The sequence below is a fragment of the Culex pipiens genome, chromosome 3 (genome assembly GCF_016801865.2).
Source record: "Culex pipiens pallens isolate TS chromosome 3, TS_CPP_V2, whole genome shotgun sequence".
Taxonomy (NCBI): Eukaryota; Metazoa; Arthropoda; class Insecta; order Diptera; family Culicidae; genus Culex; species Culex pipiens.
This window is the reverse complement of record NC_068939.1, coordinates 86232305-86257458: the sequence shown is the minus strand read 5'-3', so window position 1 is coordinate 86257458 and position 25154 is coordinate 86232305. Positions and strand designations below refer to the sequence as shown.

The following is a 25154-nucleotide window of genomic DNA, read 5'->3' as shown; positions in this document are numbered from 1 at the left end:
AGTCGCTGGTAGGCAGTTGGACTCACAATCCAAAGGTCGTCAGTTCGAACCCCGGGATGGATGAATGCTTATGTGTTAAAAGAGGTTTGCAATTGCCTCATCAATCAAGTCTTCGGACACCAAGTATCGAGTAGGAATCTCGCGATCGAGAACGCCAAGGCAATGCTGTAGAGTTCAAGTCAAGGAGGGAATCTAACGAAACAGGTTCACAGTGGTTCAAAAGGCTGTTTTGACGAACTTAATTGATTAGAGCAAAAAGTAAGCATTTTCGTGCTTTGACATTTTTTTTTTTTTTAAATTTATATTTATTCAGTTTTTCTTTTCCATGTACATTCATTCAGTTAAAATATTATTGAGTGTCCAATCACAATCGATGACTTTTCACCTCAATTTTAAATACTAGCAACTTTCATTTATTCATGAAATATTTAGCTTTCGCTATTCAGTGATTCCAAATGTAGGAGGTCCTACATGTACAAAAGGGAAAAGGGATACCTTAAAACTAACTTATAAACTATATAAAGATCGGATCAATGCAGCTGAAGACTGCAATGATTTTTGTCGAAATGCATCAATTATCTTATTGGACATAACATCCAAAGTGTCAACTTCGGCTAATTGATGAAGTTCACTGGTGCTGAACCAGGGAGGAAGTTTCAGAATCATTTTCAGAATTTTGTTCTGAATCCTCTGAAGTTTTTTCTTCCTGGTTAAGCAACAGCTTGTCCAGATCGGCACAGCATAAAGCATGGCAGGTCTGAAAATTTGTTTATAAATTAACAGTTTATTCTTGAGACAAAGTCTAGAATTCCTGTTTATAAGTGGATACAAACATTTAATATACATTGCTCCGGCAGAAGTCTCAGCGGTTAGTCGTGTTTTTTCGCGGTGTGTTTGGTGCGTTTTTCACGGCAATTCCGAGGCGTGTGCGAGCGGACAAGCCCGTTCCGGTGGTCAGAGAGGCCACAATCTGGTCGTCGTGGACACGGCGGCGGTGCAGCAGCGGAAGAGGAACGAGTTCCTGCATCCGAGCAGCAGCAGCAGGAGGAGTCAGCAGCAGCGGCCGCGGAGGCAGCTGAGGCGAGAGACGGTCGTTGGTCGGTGGAAACGGCCCCGGAGAGTCGACTGCGGTCGGCGGACCAGTTTTCGGCCAGGCCAGGTCGGAGACAACCCCGTTGTTTACGTGGCTGGCAGCAGGCAGCACAACAACAACAACAACAAGCGCGCGCAAACGAGCTTCCCGCGCATCCCGCTGCGGGCGGCAGCCAGTGCGGCCAGTTCAGCGGTGAGTGCGAAAGGCGAGTTTTTTGTTTGCTTTTAGTTTTTTTTTTTTTTTTTCTCATAGTTTTTTTTTTTTTTCCTGTTAGATTTTTTTTTCTCATTTCTTCTGCGTTATTTTAGTCTTATTTTTGGTTTTGATTAGTTTTCTTCCGTTTTTTTCCTCAATCATGGATCCGACCGAGTCGGAACACGAGGAATCTGATTTCGATTCAACCATTGATGGTGACGAGGACGTGGAAATGGAGGACTCTGTCTCGGGAGTTCCTTCAAACACCACCAACAGGGACCACTTCCTGAAGGATAAGGATGCTGACGGTAAAGGGGGATCCACGGACGGGTCTAAGAGGAAGAAGCGAAAGCGTCCTAAATCAGATCCGAATCCGGTTCCCCCTCAACCACCGATTCCTCCCTTGACTCCAGACCCGATTCCCCCCTTGACTCCAAACCCAATTCCTTCTCCCAATCCAGATCCAATTCCTCCTAAAACACCGGTGCCGAATCCAGATCCAAATCCCCTCCCGCCCCTGAATCCTCATTCCCAAAAACCGATTCCTCGTCCTCGTCAGTATCAAGAGGGATCGCAAACGGAATGGGTGGTCTTCTTCCGGCCCAAACAGAAGCCGTTAAACTTTGTACAGATCACCAAGGATTTGCAGAAGCACTATCCTGGGGTGGTCGAATGTACCAAGCTGAACAAGAGCAAGCTCCGCGTGATCGTGAACTCCGCGGTGCAAGCTAATCAGATCGTTACTGATCTGCGGTTCAGCATTGAGTACCGTGTTTGGATTCCGGCCCACAAAGTCGAGATCGATGGCGTGGTGACCGATGACAGTCTGTCGCTTGTCGACCTCTCAAGGGCGGTGGGACGCTTCAAGAACCCTAAACTTCCAGCTGTGGAGGTACTCGAGTGCCGGCAACTGGGCAACGTCACCTCCGAGGGTGGCCAGAAGAAGTTCATTCCTTCTGCCTCGTTCCGGGTGACTTTTGCAGGGTCAGCTCTGCCGGACTACATTGAGCTGTACAAGCTTCGGCTTCCAGTTCGATTGTACGTTCCGCGAGTGATGAGCTGCGAAAACTGCCAGCAGTTGGGACACACCAAGACCTACTGCAGCAACAAGAGCAAGTGCTCAAAGTGCGCCGGCCCCCACAAGGACGTGGATTGCCAAAAGCAGGCTGAAAAATGCCTGCTTTGTGGCGGGGAACCGCACAAAACTCGGCAGTGCCCAAAGTACAAGGAGCGCGAGGACAAGATGAAGCGATCCTTGAGGGAACGCTCCAAGAAGTCCTTCGCGGAAATCCTTAGTCAGGTGACCCATCCCAATCGCTTCGCTCCTTTGGCGGACGAAGATTCGGGGGACGAAGATTCCGATGTGGAGGTCCTCTTCCAGAGAGACGAGGAAAGTGACTCTTCCGGGCCAAACCCGAAGCGCAACAAGGCTTCCAAGTCCAGGAAAGCCGCTGGCGGCAAGGGTAAGGAAAGTGACTCGTTGAACTTCGAGGAGGATTTTCCTTTCGGTCCGTCGGGTAAGCCCGCTCCGAAGCCGGCACCGAAGCCGGCACCGATTCCTCTCAAGCCGCTGAAGCCCGTTCCCAAGCTGCCAAAGATCCCCCTAAAAACGGTTCCTCAACCGAATCCGATCACCGATGCCTTCAAAGGAGTCCTTCCTTTTTCCACAATCGTGGAATGGCTGTGCTCTTTTGTGAGTGAACCGACGCGTTTAATCATAAAGCGGTTTGAGCCTCTCGCTAGACACATCGGGAAACAGCTTGCTAGCACGACGCCCCTCTTGTCGTTCATTTCCTTTGATGGGTAATACACCAAAAACGAAAAACGGCATCTCCTTTCTACAATGGAATTGTAGAAGTTTAACCCCCAAGTTAAACGATTTTCAACAATTCGCATTCGAACGAGACTGTGATGTGTTTGCGCTGAGCGAAACGTTTCTTATCGGAGATGAGACGCCAGCTTTCCGGGGGTACAACATCATCACAGAGAGCAGGGCAGGACCAAACAGAGGTGGAGGCGTACTGATTGGGGTCAGGAAATGCCACACTTTTAGAAAGGTCACGCTCCCGAAGCTAGGAGGAATCGAAGCAGTCGCAGTACAGGCCAGGATCAGAGGACTGGACATTTGCATTGTGTCCGTCTATGTTCCCCCACAGGTGTCGTTAACTCGACAAAAGTTGTGGGGTATGCTTGAGCTGTTGCAGGCACCGCGACTAGTTCTGGGTGACTTTAATCTTCACAGCACCGAGTGGGGAAGTCACAAGACAGACCCTCAAGCATATCTGATTCATGAACTGTGCGACGACTTCCAGATGACCCTCCTAAACAGGGACAAGCAAGTTACGCGGATTGCAACACCACCAACGTCAACTACGTCTGGTACGAAGGCGAGTGCCATCGACTTGTCGCTCTGTTCCAACAGTCTGGCAGTTCTTTGTGACTGGAACGTGCTTCAAGATCCTCGTGGCAGTGATCATTTGCCGATCGCTATTCTGGTTAGCCATGGCCCACAGCAATCGACAACGGTGGAGATGCCTTACGATCTGACGCGAAATATCGACTGGAAACAGTACGCGGAGGCAGTCTCCATTGGAGTTGAGTTGCGAGCAGGGTTGGCACCGCTAGAAGAATATGCGTTTCTGGCTAATTTGATCTATGACAGTGCGATACAAGCTCAGACGAAACCCGTCCCGGGACCATACATCCGAACGCGCCCTCCACTCCCCTGGTGGGACAAGAAGTGTACGGATCTCTCGGCGGCCAGGTCTGAAACTTATGTGGACTTCTGCAAGTGTGGAATCCGAGCGAACTTCCAAAAGTACAGAGCTCTTGATCGCAGGTACAGTAATACTCTGAAGCGGAAGAAGCGAATGTACTGGCGGGAGTTCGTTGAAGGACTACCAGCAGATACGTCCATGAGCACTCTGTGGCGCGTTGCGAGGGCCATGCGTAGAGGTTCCGTTCCGAACGAGAGTGTGGAAAAATCGGACAAGTGGATATTGGATTTCGCCAAGAAGGTGTGCCCGGACTCGGTGCCGACACAACCATCATTCGACGTTGTTGATGGGAGCGATGCTAATCCTCCCTTCTCGATGGTAGAGCTCTCCATAGCACTATTGACGGGCAACAATACTGCTCCTGGTCCGGACAAGATCAAGTTCAGCTTGCTGAAGAATCTTCCGGACGTCGCCAAGCAGCGTCTGTTGAATCTGTTCAACACGTTCGTGGAGCAGAACGTAATTCCACACGAATGGCGACAGGTCCGGGTGGTTGCCATTCAAAAGCCCGGTAAACCGGCATCCGACCACAACTCGTATCGTCCAATCAGCTTGCTGTCGTGTCTACGCAAGTTGCTGGAGAAGATGATCCTCGACCGCCTCGAACCATGGATGGAACGAGAGCACTTGCTGTCAGACACGCAGTATGGCTTCCGGAGAGGCAAGGGAACAAGCAACTGTCTAGCCTTGCTGGCCACAGGGATCGACATTGCCCGTGGTAAGAAACAGCAAATGGCTTCTGTCTTCCTAGACATCAAGGGTGCATTTGATTCAGTCTCCATCGAGGTGTTGGGTGTAAAGCTTCGGCGGAGCGGTCTCAATCCGACGATGTGCAACTTCCTCATCAACCTGTTGTCAGAAAAACACATGCACTTTGTGCAAGGTGATCTGGCAATCACCCGGATAAGTTACATGGGTTTGGCACAAGGCTCACGCCTTAGTCCATCCATGTATAACTTCTACGTCAGCGACATCGATGATTGCTTGACCGGAGACTGCACCCTTATACAGTACGCAGATGACGCAGTGGTTTCAATCGCTGCCAAGAAGGAAGTCGATCTGCTAGAACCCTTGCAAGATACCCTGAACAACTTGGCCCATTGGGCAGTTGGAAAGGGTATTGAATTCTCTCCGGAGAAGACGGAACTGGTCGTTTTTACGGGGAAGCATAAACCGGCACAGCTCAATCTTTTTCTCTCGGGAAAGACTATCGAGCAGTCGGACCACTTCATGTACATGGGTACCATCTTCGATCAAAAGGGAACATGGGGGAAGCACATCAACTACCTGAAGCAAAAGTGCCTGCAAAGAACTAATTTTCTGCGCAGCGTCTCTGGCAACCGGTGGGGTGCTCATCCTTCTGACCTGCTTCGACTGTACAAGACAACGATACTCTCGGTGCTGGAATATGGAAATTTCTGCTTCCAATCAGCTGCGAAATCACGCTTGTTGGTTCTCCAGCGAATACAGTACCGATGTCTTCGCATTGTCTTGGGATGCATGCACTCAACTCACAACATGACCCTCGAGGTCTTGGCGGGAGTGTTGCCTCTGCGAACTCGTTACTACGAACTGTCTTACCGGTTCCTGATCCGGTGTGATTACAGGAATAAACTGGTAATTGACAACTTTGAAACGTTGCTGAACCTTCACGTTGAGTCTCGGCGCATGCTTCTATATTATGACTTTATGTCATCGTGGGAGTGGAGCCCGAGCACTACGGTACAGCGCACGCCTCCGTTAACCAGCAGCACCCTGATTGGCTTCGACACGTCCATGAAAGCCGATACTCGCGGTATCCCAAACCATCTTCTGCGGGGAGTTGTACCGTCGATCTTCGCATCAAAGTACAACCATGTTCCTCCAAACAACAGATTCTTCACCGATGGCTCCAAGCTCGACGGCTGTACGGGCTTCGGTGTTTATCATGAATCTTATCAGCTGTTCTTTAAGCTGAAGGATCCGAGTTCGGTTTACGTCGCAGAGTTAGCCGCGGTTTACTGCGCACTGCGAATCATCGAGACCATGCCACCTGACCACTACTTCATCTTCACCGATAGCTTTAGCTCTGTTGAGGCTATCCGGTCTCTGAAGCCGACCAGGGAGTCTACGTTTTTCCTCACGGAAATACGCAAGACTTTAAACAACCTGGCGGCTCAGTCCTTCAGCATCACGGTGGTATGGGTCCGCGCTCATTGCTCGATTCCGGGTAATGAGAAAGCGGACTTGCTCGCCAAGAAGGGTGCTGAGAGTGGAGACATTTTTGAAAGGCCAATTAGCCTACAAGAATGCTACGGTTTTCCGAGGCAGCGTGCGCTTCTGGATTGGCAAAATCAATGGGACGACGACACCAAGGGACGTTGGATGTATTCCATACGACCTAAGGTGCAAAGAAAAGCCTGGTTCAAAGGAATGGACTTGACGCGTGGATTCATCAGAACGATGTCCCGCCTTATGTCGAACCATTACTCGTCCAAGGCTCATCTGTACCGTATCAACATGAGTGATACGAACCTTTGCGACTGTGGGCAGGGTTATCAGGACATCGACCATCTCGTATGGGCGTGTCCAGATCACCAGGCTCACAGAATTAAGTTGAAAGATACCCTCAGGGCCCGAGGAAGACCACCAGAAATCCCGATGCGATACGCGCTATCTCAACTAGACCTTGATGTTCTCTATCCTATCTATCAGTTCCTCTCAGATTCCAAAATATCTATTTAGTTTTCTTCCAGTTAGTTTCCCTTCAGTTAGTTTTCCTCTAGTTAGTATAACTCGCCTTCACACAAAGCCGTCGTTTCTGGTTGCACCGGAAGCAAAGCAAGATCGCCCCAGCAGCTGGACACCGAGTTGCGGCTGAGGACAAAACGCAAAGGCCAGCAGAGCCAACCAAGACCCCTACACAATCCCCCTTCCCTTCCCACGCCTTGTCTTTAACATCAATCCCTTCCCTACTAACCCCGAGTAGGCCGCGGGTAATCGGCTCCCCTCCCACTAACATTTACACACAAGATCCTCTGTAATTATTAAGCCAAATGTAATTACAAAAGCCGACTCGGTCCTAACCAGGTCCCAGTACCGAAAAGGACCTAATAAAAATAATTTTATGAAAAAAAAAAAAACATTTAATATATTTGTTACATTTAACCTGGATACTTTCAATGTGATCCTTGTAAGTAAGGTTTTTGTCAAAAGCAAGTCCAAGATATTTCACTTTATCCTCCCACTTTAAATTTACCTCATTCATCTTTATAATGTGATGACTTTTTGGTTTAAGAAAATCAGCCCTTGGTTTGTGAGGAAAAATAATAAGTTGAGTTTTTGCAGCATTTGGAGTAATTTTCCATTCTTTCAAATAAGAATTGAAAATATCCAAGCTTTTTTGTAATCTTCTTGTGATGACACGAAGGCTTCTACCTTTGGCGGAGATGCTTGTATCATCAGCAAAAAGTGATTTCTGACATCCTGGGGGCAAATCAGGCAAGTCAGAAGTAAAAATATTGTATAAAATTGGACCCAAAATGCTTCCTTGAGGGACGCCGGCACGTACAGGTAGTTGATCAGATTTGCTGTTCTGATAACATACCTGTAGAGTACGATCCGTCAAATAATTTTGAATAATTTTCACGATATAAATCGGAAAATTAAACCTTTTCAATTTTGCAATCAAACCTTTATGCCAAACACTGTCAAATGCTTTTTCTATGTCTAGAAGAGCAGCGCCAGTAGAATAGCCCTCAGATTTGTTGCTTCGAATCAAATTTGAAACTCTCAACAACTGATGAGTAGTTGAATGCCCAAGGCGAAATCCAAACTGCTCATCAGCGAAAATTGAATTTTCATTAATGTGCGTCATCATTCTATTAAGAATTATTCTTTCGAATAATTTACTAATAGATGAAAGCAAACTAATGGGCCGATAGCTTGAGGCTTCAGCAGGATTTTTATCCGGTTTCAAAATCGGAACTACTTTGGCATTTTTCCAACTACTGGGAAAGTATGCCAAATCAAAACATTTGTTGCAAATTTTGACCAAGCTACTTAAAGTTGCTTCAGGTAATTTTTTAATTAAAATGTAAAAAATGCCATCCTCACCAGGGGCTTTCATATTTTTAAATTTTTTGATAATAGATTTTATTTCATTCAGATCCGTATTAAAAACATCATCTGATGAAAACTCTTGTTCAACAATATTCTGAAATTCTATTGAAATTTGATCTTCAATAGGACTCAAAACATTTAAGTTGAAATTATGAGCACTCTCAAACTGCTGAGCAAGTTTTTGAGCTTTCTCCCCATTAGTTAATAGAATATTATCACCATCTTTTAAAGAAGGGATTGGTTTTTGAGGTTTCTTAAGAACCTTTGAAAGTTTCCAAAAAGGTTTGGAATAAGGTTTAATTTGTTCGACATCTCTTGCGAACTTTTCATTTCGCAGGAGAGTGAATCTGTGGTCAATAACCTTTTGCAAATCTTTTTGAATTCGCTTCAGTGCAGGATCACGAGAACGTTGATACTGTCTTCGGCGAACATTTTTCAGACGAATCAGAAGCTGAAGATCGTCATCAATAATGGGAGAATCAAATTTGACTTGGACTTTAGGAATAGCAATATTCCTTGCATCCAAAATTGCATTAGTTAAAGATTCCAAGGCTGAATCAATATCAGCTTTGGTTTCTAAAACAAAATCATGATTTAAATTATTCTCAATATGATGCTGATACCTGTCCCAATTAGCTTTGTGGTAATTAAACACAGAACTATTGGGTCTGGTAACTGCTTCATGAGAAAGTGAAAATGTTACTGGAAGGTGATCAGAATCAAAATCAGCATGAGTCACTAAAGGACCACAATACTGACTTTGATTTGTCAAAACCAAATCAATTGTTGATGGATTTCTAACAGAAGAAAAGCAAGTTGGCCCATTCGGATATAAAACCGAATAAAGACCAGAAGTGCAATCTCTGAATAGAATTTTACCATTGGAATTTACTTTTGAATTATTCCAAGATTGGTGTTTGGCATTAAAATCACCGATGATCAAAAATCGAGATCTATGCCGAGTAAGTTTATTCAAATCCCCTTTGAAATAATTTTTATTTTCCCCAGTGCATTGGAAAGGCAAATATGCAGCTGCAATCATAATTTTCCCAAAAGAAGTTTCAAGTTCAATGCCCAAACTTTCAATAACTTTTAACTTAAAGTCACGTAACGTGCTATAAGTCATACTACGGTGGATAACTATTGCAACTCCACCGCCATTTCGATTCATTCTGTTATTGGTTATAACTTTATAATCTGGATCACTTTTCAAATAAGTGCCAGTTTTTAAAAATGTTTCGGTTATAACAGCAACATGCACGTTATGAACTCGTAAAAAGTTGAAAAATTCATTTTCTTTCGCTTTTAAAGAGCGAGCATTAAAATTCATAATATTGATGGAATTACTTAGATCCATGATTAAACTTCAGGGTAAGAACAACATCATTCGCAAATTTTAATCCAATCTGGATAGCTTCCATCATGGATGTAGCATTACTCATTGTTTGAATCAAACCAAACAGTGAGTTTTGCAAAAAAGTCATTTTTTCAAACGTAACATCGCCGAGATCAGAAGATCCCAAAGCGTTGCCAGCAGAAAAATTTTCAAATGAAATTTGAGGTACCTGCCCAATTTGAAAATTGGTAGAGGATTTAAAATTCGTGGATGAACCCGAACCCGAAACGACGTTGGCATAAGAAATGCCATTGCTGTTACCTAACTTTTCCACGGTAGGGGTATTGTTCGAGTGAGACAGCACGAACGTTTGATTTAAAGATGCAGGTACAACCTGACTTTGAGAAAATTTCGGTTTGGATTTCGGCTGATGCTTAGCACGAGAATCCAAAACCTTTTTTCTGATGGGGCAATCCCAGAAATTTGATTTATGATTTCCACCACAATTTGCACATTTAAATTGGGTGACTTCTTTCACGGGACAATTGTCCTTGTCGTGAGAAGAATCCCCGCAAACCATGCATTTTGGAACCATAGCGCAATGATCAGTACCGTGACCGAATGCCTGGCAACGCCGGCACTGGGTCAGATTCTGGCCATTACCGCCATGTTTCTTAAAATGCTCCCACTTTACCCGTACATGGAACAAAAACTGAACTTTGTCCAAAAGTTTCAAATTGTTGATTTCATTTCTGTTGAAATGAATCAGATAAAATTGTGAAGTCAAACCAAAGCGAGAAATATTCCCGTTTGATTTTTTCTTCATTGGTATTACTTGGGATGGGGCAAAGCCAAGCAACACCTTAAGTTCGTTTTTGATCTCATCCACCGACAAGTCGTTGGAGAGACCTTTCAGGACCGCCTTGAATGGACGAGCATTCTTGGTCTCATACGTGTAGAAATTGTGTTTGTGGTTTTTCAAATAACCAACAAAAGTTTGGTGATCTTGTAAAGATTCCGTCAACAAGCGACATTCTCCTCTTCGACCAAGCTGGAACGAAACCTTCAAATTGCAAGTTTCCTTGCAATTCTTCAGTTGCGTTCGAAAGCTGGCCAAATCGGAGACGGAAGTCACTACAATTGGTGGAGCCTTTACTCGTTTCTCGACGGCAGAAGGCTCAGTACGAGGAGAAGGATCCTTGTCAACAGTTTCGGATAAAACACCGAAACTGTTTGCCAATGGAATTGGAGGATTAACCTCACTTTCAGAATCAGAATCAGACCTCAGAAGAGGCTGTTTTCTTTTTCTGTTTCCGTTAGCCGGTTTAGCGTTCAAACGCTTCACCGACGTAACGATCAAATCTTCAGAAGATTTGCGTTTACCTTTGTTTTGACGCATTTTGCAAGCAAAGTTCTCTTAAAAAGATGGCTTCGTTTGTAAAATACAACAAAATTTCAGGTGGGGTTAGTCTTGAAAAGACTGTTTAGAATTTGGGAAAATAACTCAGGTAGTCTTTAAAAAGACTGTGAATTTTTTTTGAAATAACTCTGAGCTTAGGTAGTAAAAAATACCGCAGCTCTAGTGTCCGTTCACCACGAAGGTTCGCAAGACACTGACGTGCTTTGACATGTTCTACAACTTTGTTCAGCGTTGTCATGGCCTACTTTTGGTGAAATTTGTTTTTCAAAATACTCATCACAGAAGGCTATGGAATTTCTAACTTTTGACAGTTAAGAGATAGAGCTTTGGTGTCTTCGGCAAAGTTGTAGGGCTGAAAATTTCCACAAACTTTGTCGAAGACGCCAAAGCTCTATCTTTGCGTTGAATACCAGTTTTGGAACCTTTTTCATAAATCCCTGCCAGAAAACAGTTTTTTGACTAAAACTATGTTGAACTTTGATTTTAGACGACAACATTGTTCAGAAGAGCTGTCAGTAATATCAAAACAAATAACTTTTCAAAATGCCGGGATCCATGGTGTAGAGGTAAGCGTGGTTGCCTCTCATCCAGTCGGCCTGGGTTCGATCCCAGAAGGTCCCGGTGGCATTTTTCGAGACGAGACAGTAAGTAAATATTGGCTCCGGACTAACCTAAAAAGGTTAGGTCGTTAGCTCAGTCCAGGTGTAGGAGTCGTCTCTCTGGGTCCTGTCTCGGTGGAGTCGCTGGTAGGCAGTTGGACTCACAATCCAAAGGTCGTCAGTTCGAACCCCGGGATGGATGAATGCTTATGTGTTAAAAGAGGTTTGCAATTGCCTCATCAATCAAGTCTTCGGACACCAAGTATCGAGTAGGAATCTCGCGATCGAAGACGCCAAATTGATAGGAGCTATATGTGATGAGTTATAGCAAGATTTCGTGATAATTTAGCTAGTTTTCGAGCTCGGTATACAAAGCCTCGGGCAAATTTGGGAAAAAAAACCATACAATAGGCTTCAAGTATGACTATTCCACTACAAAATGTCGGGTGAATCATTCGTCCGAAGGTTTACGGTCATAGATTTTCGAGCATTTTAATTAATTTTATTTTTGATGACTATTTTAATGCATTTAGGACACTTTTAAGGCACATAAGCCATTTTTGCGATTTATTCGGACACACGAGGCGTGTAGGCCAGACTCTTGTGAAAATTTTTATGTATTGGAAGTCTGTTTTTGAGGCTATCCAGTGTATTTCACATTCATATAAAAAAAATCCCTTCCAAAAGAGCTAATCGGCGAATCTAGACATCTAGTCAACGTCATAACGTTGGTGTTGCAAAGACAGTAAATTATTTCAAACATTCATATTATTTATTAGCCAATAGGTTCCAAAGATAGACTTCCAATACATAAAAATTTTCACAAGAGTCTGGCCTACACGCCTCGTGTGTCCGAATAAATCGCAAAAATGGCTTATGTGCCTTAAAAGTGTCCTAAATGCATTAAAATAGTCATCAAAAATAAAATTAATTAAAATGCTCGGAAATCTATGACCGTAAACCTTCGGACGAATGATTCACCCGACATTTTGTAGTGGAATAGTCATACTTGAAGCCTATTGTATGGGTTTTTGCCCAAATTTGCCCGAGGCTTTGTATACCGAGCTCGAAAACTAGCTAAATTATCACGAAATCTTGCTATAACTCATCACATATAGCTCCTATCAATTTGGCGTCTTCGACAAAGTTGTTTGTTTTGATATTACTGACAACTCTTCTGAACAATGTTGTCGTCTAAAATCAAAGTTCAACATAGTTTTAGTCAAAAAACTGTTTTTTGGCAGGGATTTATGAAAAAGGTTCCAAAACTGGTATTCAACGCAAAGATAGAGCTTTGGCGTCTTCGACAAAGTTTGTGGAAATTTTCAGCCCTACAACTTTGCCGAAGACACCAAAGCTCTATCTCTTAACTGTCAAAAGTTAGAAATTCCATAGCCTTCTGTGATGAGTATTTTGAAATACAAATTTCACCACAAGTAGGCCATGACAACGCTGAACAAAGTTGTAGAACATGTCAAAGCACGAAAATGCTTACTTTTTGCTCTAATCAATTAAGTTCGTCAAAACAGCTTTTTGAACCACTGTGAGGTTGAAAGTTAATGCCTGTAAACGTCTTAATCATAATTTCCTTATAAACCCAAAATATGGTTTTGCAAACTAATTCCCATACTAAATTGAAATGCAAAGCGCAACGTGTGGAAGCAACCAAATGCTCCTAACTGTTGAGGAGTTTAACTACAGGGCCCGGATGATGAAGTTTGAAATAAGGAAAATATGTTCATCTTATTTTCCGGTTTTTAGAAAGTTTTCACAGTCAATAACTTTTGTCTAAATCAGAAATTCAGAACAGATCAACTTTGAACAAAAAACTTAAAATTTTAATGTAAACCATTGTTCACCAATTCGTTGTATTTTAACAATACCTCAACTTATTTGCATTTTACTTCAAACTTTCCAGTTTAATTATTCATCCAAAGCAGAACTTCAATAATGACCAACCAAACCACTTTCAGCGCATGGAAAGGCAAATTAGCTGCTTTGAAGTTTCTAAATTGAATTCCAACGAAGAAAGCAACACTTTGTTCCGCAAGCTGCATAGCAAAAAAAAACTCACTCACACTGGCGTCGTTCATCTATTGTTTTTCTACTCACCATAAAGCTAGCAACATCGACTCACTGACGAACATAAAAGTTGCAAATTCACATCTAATTCACTGTAGCTTTCCTTTCTATCCGGTGCACACAACTTGGCAAAGTATTTCCAACTTTTGTTTTTGCACAGGGGTTTTACTTCGGTGTTTTCTATTTGCAGCTGTCGCAACCTTGGCGCTTATCACTCACTCGCACTGCAGTGTGTACTTTTTTGGGTGACGAACTTTTTTTTTTAAGTATGAGATCTTTTGTTTTACTACGAACTAGCTTGTTCCGCTTCCGCTACCTCGTTTGCTAAGAATAGTTTTTCCTTGCAACTCCGTTACTGGTAGAGTGTGATTATTTTTAGTATATTTTTAGTATAGAGAAAGAAGAAGAAAAAGCACGGCACGACAGAGTGCCGAAAGCTAAATTCTTATGCAGCTCATTATGTCTCGCTTATCACTGAGAGAGAGGCTCTCTTGAGCGAGCGCTCGCCGCTCTGCCCTCTGCTCTCTGGCACTCAGCAGTACTCATGGCGCGCGCCACTCACCACCACCACCAGCAGCATCCCTCTGAGAGAATTTCCCGCACTTTGAGAAAAACGGCTCCAGCGGAATCCCATATTTCACTGACACTTCTTCGTTGCGGTCTTCGTCGTCGTCGTCGTTCTCTTCCTCCCCAGACGCAAATCCTCGCGCACAATTTTCACAATTTTTCACTGTCAAAAATCATCTTGAGGGGGATTTTCGTGAGGATTTTTCACACAATTCAGCGATTCAATTGGACAATCTCGTCCATCTTGGCAGGACTTTTTTCACCTGGTGCAAAAATCTCCTCCTCATTCCTCATCCTGCGGGAAAGTCGGGATCCATGTTCCGTAATTTGACACTTGCTTGAACTCACACACAATTTTCCGGGCTGGCAAGCTTAAGTGAAAATTGCCCCCTCGGGACCTGGAACCACGCAATTCCGACCAGCACTCCACGAGGTGAACACTTTTACGGATGTTCCGTAATTCAGGACGTCCGATTTTCTTCACATTTCTCCACCGGGTTTTCCCTGATTTGGATCAAATTTAATTAGAAACGACCGCAGCGGAACGTTCCGCGGAATATCTGCATGCGTACACGCACGCACGCACACAAACCCTTACGCAAAAAAGTACGCACACCGACGCACTTTCACGGGGGGGGGCATCCCACAAGTGACCGCGCGTTGTGTCTGCAGGTTTACCTTTTGAAACCCCCCGAAAAACCTTCCCCCCTACGGCGGCACAGTGAAAAAAAATCCGTCCAACGCACACGTACACACGCACGCACACAGCTATAGTTTGTCTTCTTCTTCCTGTCCGGAATCTTCTTCGCCCAAATTCCGCCGGATTGGCCACGGCACGCGCGGAGGCTGCTGCCTTTGTTGTTCCTCACTTTCCGGACTGCCACACGAAACTGAACGCAGCAGCGGTCCTCTGATCCTGGTTCTGGTCCTGGGAGAGGACAAAAAGGACACCACACAGCGGTGAGTGCGGGAGAGAGAAGCAGGGAACTCATTTCTCACTTTCTCGCAAAATATCTACGCGGTGATGCTGGCTGGGAAAATTTGAGTGCGTGCGTGAGTGTATGTGTGTGGAAATTTGATGGAGGGGAAAACGCGTTGACTGTGTGCGAAAAGCGCGCAGGATGGAAAGCGGTTGAGCGTAGGGGTGATAAAGAAAATTTTCAAAGAATAATGTATTGGCCAAATATTATGCTCCTAAAAAAACGTTATTTTGTCCGGGTTATGGCGGATAATTGACAATCCTACATTGTTTGCACTTGAGGGGGGACGGAGGTTGTCCACGTTCCATACAAAAATGTTTTTTTTGTATGGATAATTTTGCCCACAATTGGGGAGGGAAGTGTTTGAGATTTCGAAAAAAAAGTATCCACTAGGTTGACAATAAAAAATCAACATTAGGGATCCCTTTGACTCGATTCCTTAGTTAAAAATAAATTCAATTTCATACAACTTTGTCAAAGGGTGCAAAACGATCCGAATAAAAAGTATGTTTTTATGTACGTTTTACATACCCCTTCAATTATATATTCCGATTTCTTTTCATCGCATTTCTAATAACTCATCAGGATCAACTCGGATCTTCTTGCTCCCTTCGACAAAGTAGTTGGGAATTAAACAAATTTGTGCGAGACCTACGCCATTTGCTGCCAAAATTCTGAAGTGATGTTTTTCCCCATATATTTTCGCGATTATCTCTTACGATTTTTTTTTTTTTTTTTTTTTTTGAAAAAGTTACTATATGCGTTTTCTTTGTTTCGTCGTCCGTGCCTGTCGCGAGTGATGATTAGGCTTAGTGATTTTTCACGCTCAAAAATTGTAAATTTCACGGGGACCCTAATTTCAAAACACCAAATTTCACGGAAATTTCGCGGATCGTGATTTTTTTTTAAATAACCCTGAAAATGTGCAGAAACTACTTTTTTGCAATTCCGTCGTGAAACTACTTACTTTTCCTGTCATTCTTGAACGACGAAATAGCCTACTTTTCTGTACCGAAAATAACAGAATCGAATAGAAACACTTTTCAAAATAAATGCTGAAAAGTTCTACTTTTCAACACTGAAATGGGTGCTGAAAAGTCGAACTTTTCAGCACTTGTTTCGAAAAGTAACACTTTTCAACAATTTTTTGATTTAAACGATTTATTGACAAAATACATGAAAATTCGACTTAAAATTTCACTGAATGGGTGTTTTTCGAAATTGCAAAAAATGTTGTATGGAACTCGTTGCAAAACTTGATTTTTTCAGCACTCGTCGTGTTTATCCAACTTGGTGAACCTCGTTGGATAAATGTACGACTCGTGCTGAAAAAATCCTCTTTTTGTAACTTGTTGCGTAAACTACTATTTATGCTTAATTATAATATTTTTTTTCAAAAAGCTAATAAAAATTCTTAACTAAATTATAACGTGACACAAAAAAAAACTTTTATTTATAAAAAAAATCCATTGATTCATAACTGGGATGGGCTCTATAAATATTTTTAAATTAAATGTGGGACATGCGTATTCTCTGTTATTGAAAGGCTTTTTTTAATATTCGACTAATGTAGTTAAAAAGTTTGCGCTAATTTGCTTCTATTTTATCTAAAACTAAAATAAAAATCCAAAAACCAAAAATAATTTAATCTGTAACGAAATCTTCAAATTGTTATTCAAAATCAGAACAGCGCAAACAAAAAAAAAGTGATTTTTTTTAATTTCCGAGGAAACTATTCACTTAAATAATAAATATCGTGAAAATTAAACAAGACTCAGCAAAAATCTGAAATGTTTTTTAAAGATCAAAAATACTATTCATTTAATCTTTTAGAAGATTTCTAAAAATAAATCAATTCAATTTAAAAAATCTGCGCGATCTTTTAAAAACTAATCACAAAATACTTGTTTAGTCAAATTTAACAAGTTTTGGTTAAAAAAGCATTTGTAAAAAATTAAACTTGTTGGTATTAGAATAACTGCAATCAAATGATTGTTGATATCATCCTTGTGATAACTTGATGATTACTTTAATATTTTTAATTCTTTGAATGATTTTTGTTAGCATCATTTAAGTATTCGTAGTATTCACTTCTCAGTAAAAGTTGTAACAATTTTATGTTAATGTATGTTTGGCTAACAATTGTTCAAAAAAAAATTTCAATTGAAAACTAATAAAATTTACTTAAAAAGTCTTCGTTGATGAAATATTTATTATGTTGTTATTTCTAAACAATGATTTGAGAAATTGATAAATTTCACGGGATTTCACGGAAATCTTCAAATTTCACGAATTTTACGCTGTCCGCGAAATCGTGAAAATTCACTAACCCTAGTGATGATGAACGGCCATGATCAACGACGACTAGAGGATGACGAGTGGGAATTCCCGGGAAATCGACCATTTTTGGACCTCTCGATTCCCGGGAAATTTGGTCGAGACTCCCGGGAAATTTTAAGCTTATGAATATCGAAGCAAAATTATATAAACTAATCAGCTAATCAACTTATTCGAAATTGTTTTTGTCATTGGATGTTAAATTTAATATTCGGTGTTCAAGTTTGAATAAACCAATGCATCTCTAATCTTCTTATTCAGAAAGTTTAAATTTTAACTTAAGCATACTTAGCAGTTATTGTTTCTATTTATTATTTCAAAGAGGAAGAAGCCTTTTTAAGATAAGTATTAATTCACATATCCTCTCTCGAGCATAGCAATCCTCTTAATCTAGTTTTTGTGGTAATGCTATGGTTTTTTTTTCTTTTTCGATGTCAATAAGTTATTTTGAGTTTCGCATCAACCTCATTTTAATAAAAAAAAACTCTGGCAATCTTTATAAAGTTAAGATCCGCCACATATGAACATTCGGATTTTCCTAATAACTATTTCTTCAATTAATATTTACAGTTGACCTTAAAAAGGAAAAAAAACAATTTTAAATTGTTGTTTTGAGTCGTTATTTATCATATTACAAAAATCCCGATTCTGGGAAATTATATATTAGAGATATCGCAGTTTAAAAATTTAGGTTTTCAACATTTTTTTTTTTTTGCGAAAAGGGCGAAACTTTGAAGGGCGTTTTTGACACCCGGGATCCGATTTGGATGAAAATCGAGTTTCTTGAATGATCTGATAGTAATCACAGCCCCAGCAAATTTGAGCACAATCAGAAAATGTTGATTAAATTTTTTATTGTTGTTTTGTAACATTGTGGTGGGTTATTATGCGGAGTTTAAACTTAATTTGCAGTATCAACATCTATTTTTGACAAAACCAAAATCGAGCATGTTTACAAAAGCTGGTAATTTTTGTCTACAAAACATTTGAAAAATGGTTCAAACTGCTTTACAACTATACTAAAAGAAACCAAGTACGAAAAACCAAACCAATTAATTAAGCTTGAGGCTGAATCCAGTGACTTTAAAAATGCAGGGATCAAGTCTCCCTAACGCTTTTTTAACAATTGGTTGTAAAAATAGTATGACGATAAATTTATCGTCAAATGCGCAAAGGTTTTAGTTTAGTGAGGAGCGGCCGTGGCTGACTGGTTACGGTGTTCGCTTTGTAAGCGAATGGTTCTGGGTTCGATTCCCATCTGCTCCCAACGAGAAAGTTAAGAACACATAAATTTGAAATGATGAATATGAACGAAAAATCCAAGTCGCTCGAGGCGGGGTTCGATCCTCCGTCCTGGATTGGTAAGCAAAAATGCTAACCACTAGGCCATAACGACTTGGTGAGCGTGGACTGGAATTAGGAATACTATTACAGAGAGCGAATTGTGGCGCTATAACCACGGCAAATAGTGTCCAGGGCATTCGTGGAAATACAATGTCCCATCCCAGAGGGTCCCGGAGTACCAAACCTTCTTAGCATGGTGCTCCCAACGAATACAACCAAATCTCGGAGCGTATGGTGGTGTGTCCCCACGCTTCTTCCTCCCCTGTCGATTCAGAATTGTGTTGTTGTTCGAACACTTTGTGCTCAAACTCAACCCAATTACGAGTCATCTCTGCGATACGGCTTTACGCAGTAGGCCTGGCCGCTTTAACGCTTGTGATGTTTCAATGCATTCTAATGCAATGGCGCACTACAAATGTTAATAAATGACAAGAAGAGTGCTAGGCGTCATCTAACCTAAGGCACTCTCCAGGATCCCTTCGAAAGATTGGCTGCGCTAGGGTCTGATTAGATTAGATTAGAAATGCGCAAAGGTTTTAGTTTAGCTTTTTTTTATACATCACAAAAATCTATGAACAAGTTTGTGCAACTTTTGAAACATCACTTAGTACGAATTAAGATCCGTAAACATTTTAAACTACAATTATGAGTCCAAAAAAATTCAAGAAGCGATCTTGTATTTGCAGATTCAGAAAAAAATAAAAGGTAGACAGTTCCCGAAAATAACGAGGCTTCTAATTAACATTTTATTGAATAAGTATAAATTAATGGTACCTGAATTCATTGAAAAGAAACACATTAATTACTTTTCTTTATAAATGATTGATACTATTGGCATAGTTAAAAAAAACTCCCGGGTCCCGGGAATTCCAGGGAAACTGCAAAATTCAACTCTCGATTCCCGGGAAATTGAAAATCTCGAGAATCGTCACCCTCTAACGACGACCAACTTTTTCAAAACTTTTTTTGCGATAACTCGTGATGTTTATAAGCAAACCCCTTATGTTTGTATAGCAATTTATTTGTAATTTTCTGCTCTACAACTTTGTAGAACACACTCTAAAAAATAACCCTTCAAAGTTAGAAAAAACACGAAATTTTAAAATGAAAAATTTTGTTCTAAATGAAAAAATGGCCCTTCTGGATCAATGTAGATGCGAAAAGTACATTAAATTTCCCATAAATTGACATGTTCCAAAAAATTTTAAAGTCAAGTGACGGAAAATGGCAGAGTTTTAAAAACTTTTTTAGTGTTTTTTTCGATGAAAAATATGTTTTTCAGGAATTCTGAGTACGCCATTAAATTGGGCGTCTTATTTTACATAAAAGTCCTTTTGACAGCAAATTTCTATCTCATCACCGTTTCAGGCTGCAAATTATTGAAAAACACCTCTTTTTTGCATGTTCAAAAATTGAAGGGGTCGTACCGCCCCTCCGTCACGAGGTATCAAAAAACGGACCTCGGATTCGTGATCAGGGACAAAAGTTACCCCTAAGGACAAAGTTTCACGCAAATCGAAGAGGGGTCGGGGCAACTGCTGTGTGAGTTGGCGGAGAATTACCCATACATAAATCTTTGATGCATAAGAAAAAAGCTGGAACATTCTGCTATGACTAGTATGGATATTTGATTTAAGTAGTTCTTATGCCAAACGCAAAAAAAAAAAACATTCTAAAAGTGTATTCTCAAAATCTAAGGGATGCAGAACTGTTGAGCAAAATTTGTCTTAATCAGCCAAACAATTGATTCTCAAAAAGTTACAACAATTTAAACGAAACCTTTACGGATGTTTTTAAAAATAACAAGTTTCATAATAAAAATATTTAAAATCTTTTTACATTTATTCACATTTAGACCAAAATCAACGATGTTTCGAGAAGCTCATAATTTTCGTCAAGAAAAAAAAGATGGATAAACCTGCAGTAATTCATCTTCAAATAAATCAAAGTAGTTTATCTAAATTTTGCTACCCAACGCTGCAAGATACAGGCTAGCCTGTCAAGCTTTACAACAATTTTCCACAAAACCTTTACGGCCTCCTAACCTCTTCCCTACTAGATTTCAGCTGGAAACGCATTTTAAAAGTTATAATTGAACGTCGATGGTGGTTCACTGAAAACATATTTTTATCGAAAAATGGACAACGCCAATCGATTCTACGTCCAATTTTCTTTAATATAAGTTCTAGTTCGACTTTGTAAGGCTTCCGGTTTCAGAGATATCGCAGTTTAAAAATTGAGGTTTTAAACATTTTTTTTTTGCGAAAAAGGCGAAACTTTGAAGGATGTCAAAAAAGGGGATCCGTTTTGGTTGAAAATCGAGTTTCTTACAAGTTTTGATAGTAATCACACCGCCAGCAAATTTGAGCATAATCAGAAAATGTTGATTAAAATTTTTATTTTTGTTTTGTACGATTGTGGTGGGTCATTATGCGGAGTTTAAGCTTAATTTGCAGTATCAACATCTATTTTTGCCTTCCTCACCTCAATGAGGAAAGGCTATAAAATCACTCGTAAAATTAACTTTTTTATTCGACCTCGTAGACCCACCTTCACGTATACCTATCGACTCAGAATCAAATTCTGAACAAATGTCTGTGCGTGTGTATGTCTGTAAGTCCGTGCACCGAAAAACATGCACACGATTATCTCCGGACTGGCTGAACCCATTTTTTACCGTTTTGGTCCCATTCGATCCGTTTTGGGGTCCCACAAGACCCTAGGTAATATTATGAAGCTTAGAAAAGTACTTCAAAAGCTATGCTAAAAAACGATTTTAGCTAAACTTCGAAAGATTGTAAAAAGGGTGGTCTAATCTGTCCAATTTGTATATTCTGCTTAGTTTGTAAAACACTTGGTATTTTTCCTTAAAAAGTCCAACTAATCATCTTTATTTTAAAATGTAACGAGCAAATTTGTTCATTCGTTTCGGAGATATATATTTTTTAAATAATGTGGTTTTTGCGTATTTTGGACCACTGTAACTCTGCCAGAACCACCCTGATTTCCAAACAAATTATACGCAGGGCTAATTAGTGACCTTTTGATTTTGTTACGGCTGGTTTAACAAAAAGTAGCTGAAAAAGCTGAAACTTTTGAGATATTTTCTAACATGCAGCGATTCAACGTGAAACCAGCAGGATTAAGTGCTCCGATTTGGCTCGAAATTGGCATAAGAGTTCCTTGGCCAAAATAATTAGACCCGTATTTGTTTTGTTTTTTTTTTTTCAAAAAATGATATCTCCGATTCGGCTGACCCAATTTAAGCTAAAAAAAGTTTATTAGTTGGGCTTTTATTAATAAATAATAAGACATTTTTAAAACATAGCTGAACAACTTGTTCAAGGAATTTTGTTAAAATATTGATAGCGACGCAATATTTACCTATATCTTTGAATGAAAAATCATGGCAATTATAGGCGTATATAGTTTTTTTCCTAATAAGTTACAATATGTAGAATAATGTTGCAAAAGACGTTTGCGAAACCAGATTTTAAAATTGTTCTACATGACAACAAACTTGCCAAACCAACGGAATTACCTAGCCAAACCGATCTAAATTTTCGGTTCATCCCACATGCATAGTAATCGCCGTGATTAGGACACCCGATACCAGTAAATATGTCGCACAAAATCCGTTTTACAGGGCAGCATCTTTCGCAACATGGGCCGGGGATGGACCAGTATACGTTGCTGGTTGTTTCGGTTGAATTTTCAAACAAAATCGACCGCCCAGCAAACGCTTGAGGCGATAATTAGTTCACATCCATGCAATTTGTTTCGCATTCTCATCACGCTTGTATCGCATTTGGTACCTACCGGTATCGTACTTTTCCTATTAGTTGACACACTGAGCCCCATGCAGGCCGCCGACATGGAGGTCAATGGGTTTACGTCCGTCGTACCGATCCGTATCGGGCGGAACAACTCCCCGAGGGAAGTGATGCCACATTTACAGTACAGTTCGGGCCCAGTGCGATATCGACTTCGAGAGGACGGTGTCATTTCGCCAGTGTTGTTCCAAGGTAGTACCGTCGCCGGGGGATAAGTTGAGCTGGAAAATCTCCAGAGTTGCAAACGAATGTCTGTGACTATCTCATCACTTAATTGCAGTGGAGTTTGGTTTGGGTGTAGTTTCTTGCAATGGATTTGAAAGTTTGAATGAAATTGAAGCAAATAACAATCAACCCAACTCCACGGTACACTTAATCGTCTCGTTCCGTTCCGTGTCCCGCCGGTTTGGCATGCGGCGCAGTTATCCGTTTCGTCCGAAGAGCATCTTCGTTTGAAGTGACATTCCTCCGCTGCAGTGACTCGCCCGGAAATCCCGGTACTTGGTCGCCGAAATCGCGGCCATTCTGCCAGCAGTGTCCGTCCCGTTATTTGAAAGCAAACCCGCGGATGACAGGGCAACCAACTCGTGTGGACGGGCCACGACTGCAAATAAAAACTGCCCCGGGAGTCGGATATCGGGCCGCACAAACGACGACGCTGGAACGACGGAAACACACGGGTGAATCCGCATTCCCTTTGGAGTGGCAACTGCTGGTTGGCGCAAATAAAGCACGGCGCAGGGAAAACCGAAAAACCAACGACGACGGTCCGGTTCAGGGGAGGTATTTGATGGCATGAAAGAGAGACAAACAAAAAATAACGAGCCCACTGGGGATTGAAGTTACGAGAAATGTATTGGCAGGTTTTTTTACAACTGTAAAGTTTACACTTTAGATCCGCTGCGAACGCAAATTCTGTGCACAAATTTAATAAAAAAGTTTAGTTATAACCCACATCAACCTCACTGTTGATTATTAAGAATTTACAACTAGAATAGGTTTACCTCATTCAAATCATATGTTGCAAGAACCTCGATGTTATCTAAATCTACTCTTAAGAAAATAGTTCCAAAATCCCAAAGAAAAGCATCCAACGGATCAAGGACAGTGCAGAACCCTCCGGCGTTCTAGAGTCGGACTTTGAATCAGAGTACAAAAATACGACCCGGAAAGAATCCCACACCCACAAAAAAAAACGATGGCAGCTGGACCTAGACATCGTTCCGGCATCCTGGCAGTCGGTTAGATCTCCGCTCTGTAGACAGCTCTGTCAGATATCCATTTTTCATCTCCTACTGTCACCGCGTGAGAGTTGAAAACCCATCGTCCTTTTCAAGATCTGAAAACTGAAATGGCCAATGGTTGTGGAATCCGATTGGTTGGTTAAATGGTTTCATCCAGTTGTCCTCCCAGAACTCGGTGTGAATGCTCTAATATTTACACAATGCATTGTAGGTATAAATATGGAAAATTCGAAGAAAATCCTCTTATACAAAATAGATCAATTGTTATATTTAAAGTACTAAAGTACTTAATTCAAAAATCTGTATCTTTTGAAGGAATTTTTTGATCGTTTTGTTGTCTTCGCCAACTTTTCTTAAATTTCCAGAATGTGCAAAAAATCTTTGACCGAGTTATACAATTTTGAATCAATACAGATTTTTACACAAAAAAACGTTACTTAATCCACCTTTAGGTGGTTGGTGCCTTCCTCACATTCATATAGGACATAGTCGCTTTTGTACTAAATTTTTACACGACCTATCTTTTTACAACAGGTTTGTTACAAAATCGCACACTAGCGATAAAATTTAGCCAAAACGCCCATTCTCCCAATAAATGTTAAATAATATAAACTTCATTACTCATTTCTTTTGATAGGATTGTCAGAACTTCAATCTTTTGGGACCATCGGAAAGAACTCCTTTCAGCGAATCAAAATACATTAATTGGAATAGGTGGGCAAATGGATCACTACATTAACATACCTGCCAAAGATGGTATAAATTGTGATCAGACTATAAGTCGAATTGAGTCGCCTTAAGGGCTCATAACCTTTTATATGGTTATCAGATCTACGATGTTTTAGGTTATTTGAAAGATCTTTTAGATATCTAGCTAACGACGGGTTGCATGATGGACCCGGACATCACTTTATAGAAATATCTTAGATCCGGCCTACAAAAAGTGTATACAGTATGTAAAAAAAGTATTTACACCCCTTGGGAACTATGCACATTTTGTGATGAAACATGTAAAACATTTAAAGTTTGACAAGAACCTAGTACTACGTTTTGTTCAGAAACTCATGCCAAACATTTTTCTACAAAAAGCTCATGAAAAGATGATTTCTATAATAAGTTATATAACAAATAATATTTCGAAAATAAAAAAGGTGCAAAAAAAGTTTGTACACCATTCGAAAAATTCACATAAATAATGTTATTTGTTGACAAATCACCATAAATCCAGTCTCCCAACTCCAAATAG

At 40.8% G+C, this 25154-nt stretch overlaps 1 protein-coding gene across 6 annotated transcripts in view; it reads right to left on the bottom strand.

Moving 5' to 3' along the window:
* The window catches only part of LOC120420149 (cyclic nucleotide-gated channel rod photoreceptor subunit alpha), a 354470-nt gene extending 339423 nt beyond the window's left edge, over positions 1 to 15047 (bottom strand). For all 6 annotated transcript variants that reach the window (XM_052710290.1, XM_052710291.1, XM_052710292.1 and 3 more), the window contains exon 1: positions 13634 to 15047. The gene's annotated coding sequence lies outside the window, so the exon portion shown is untranslated. The remainder of the gene's footprint in view (positions 1 to 13633) is intronic.
* Between the last annotated feature and the right edge of the window lie 10107 nt (positions 15048 to 25154).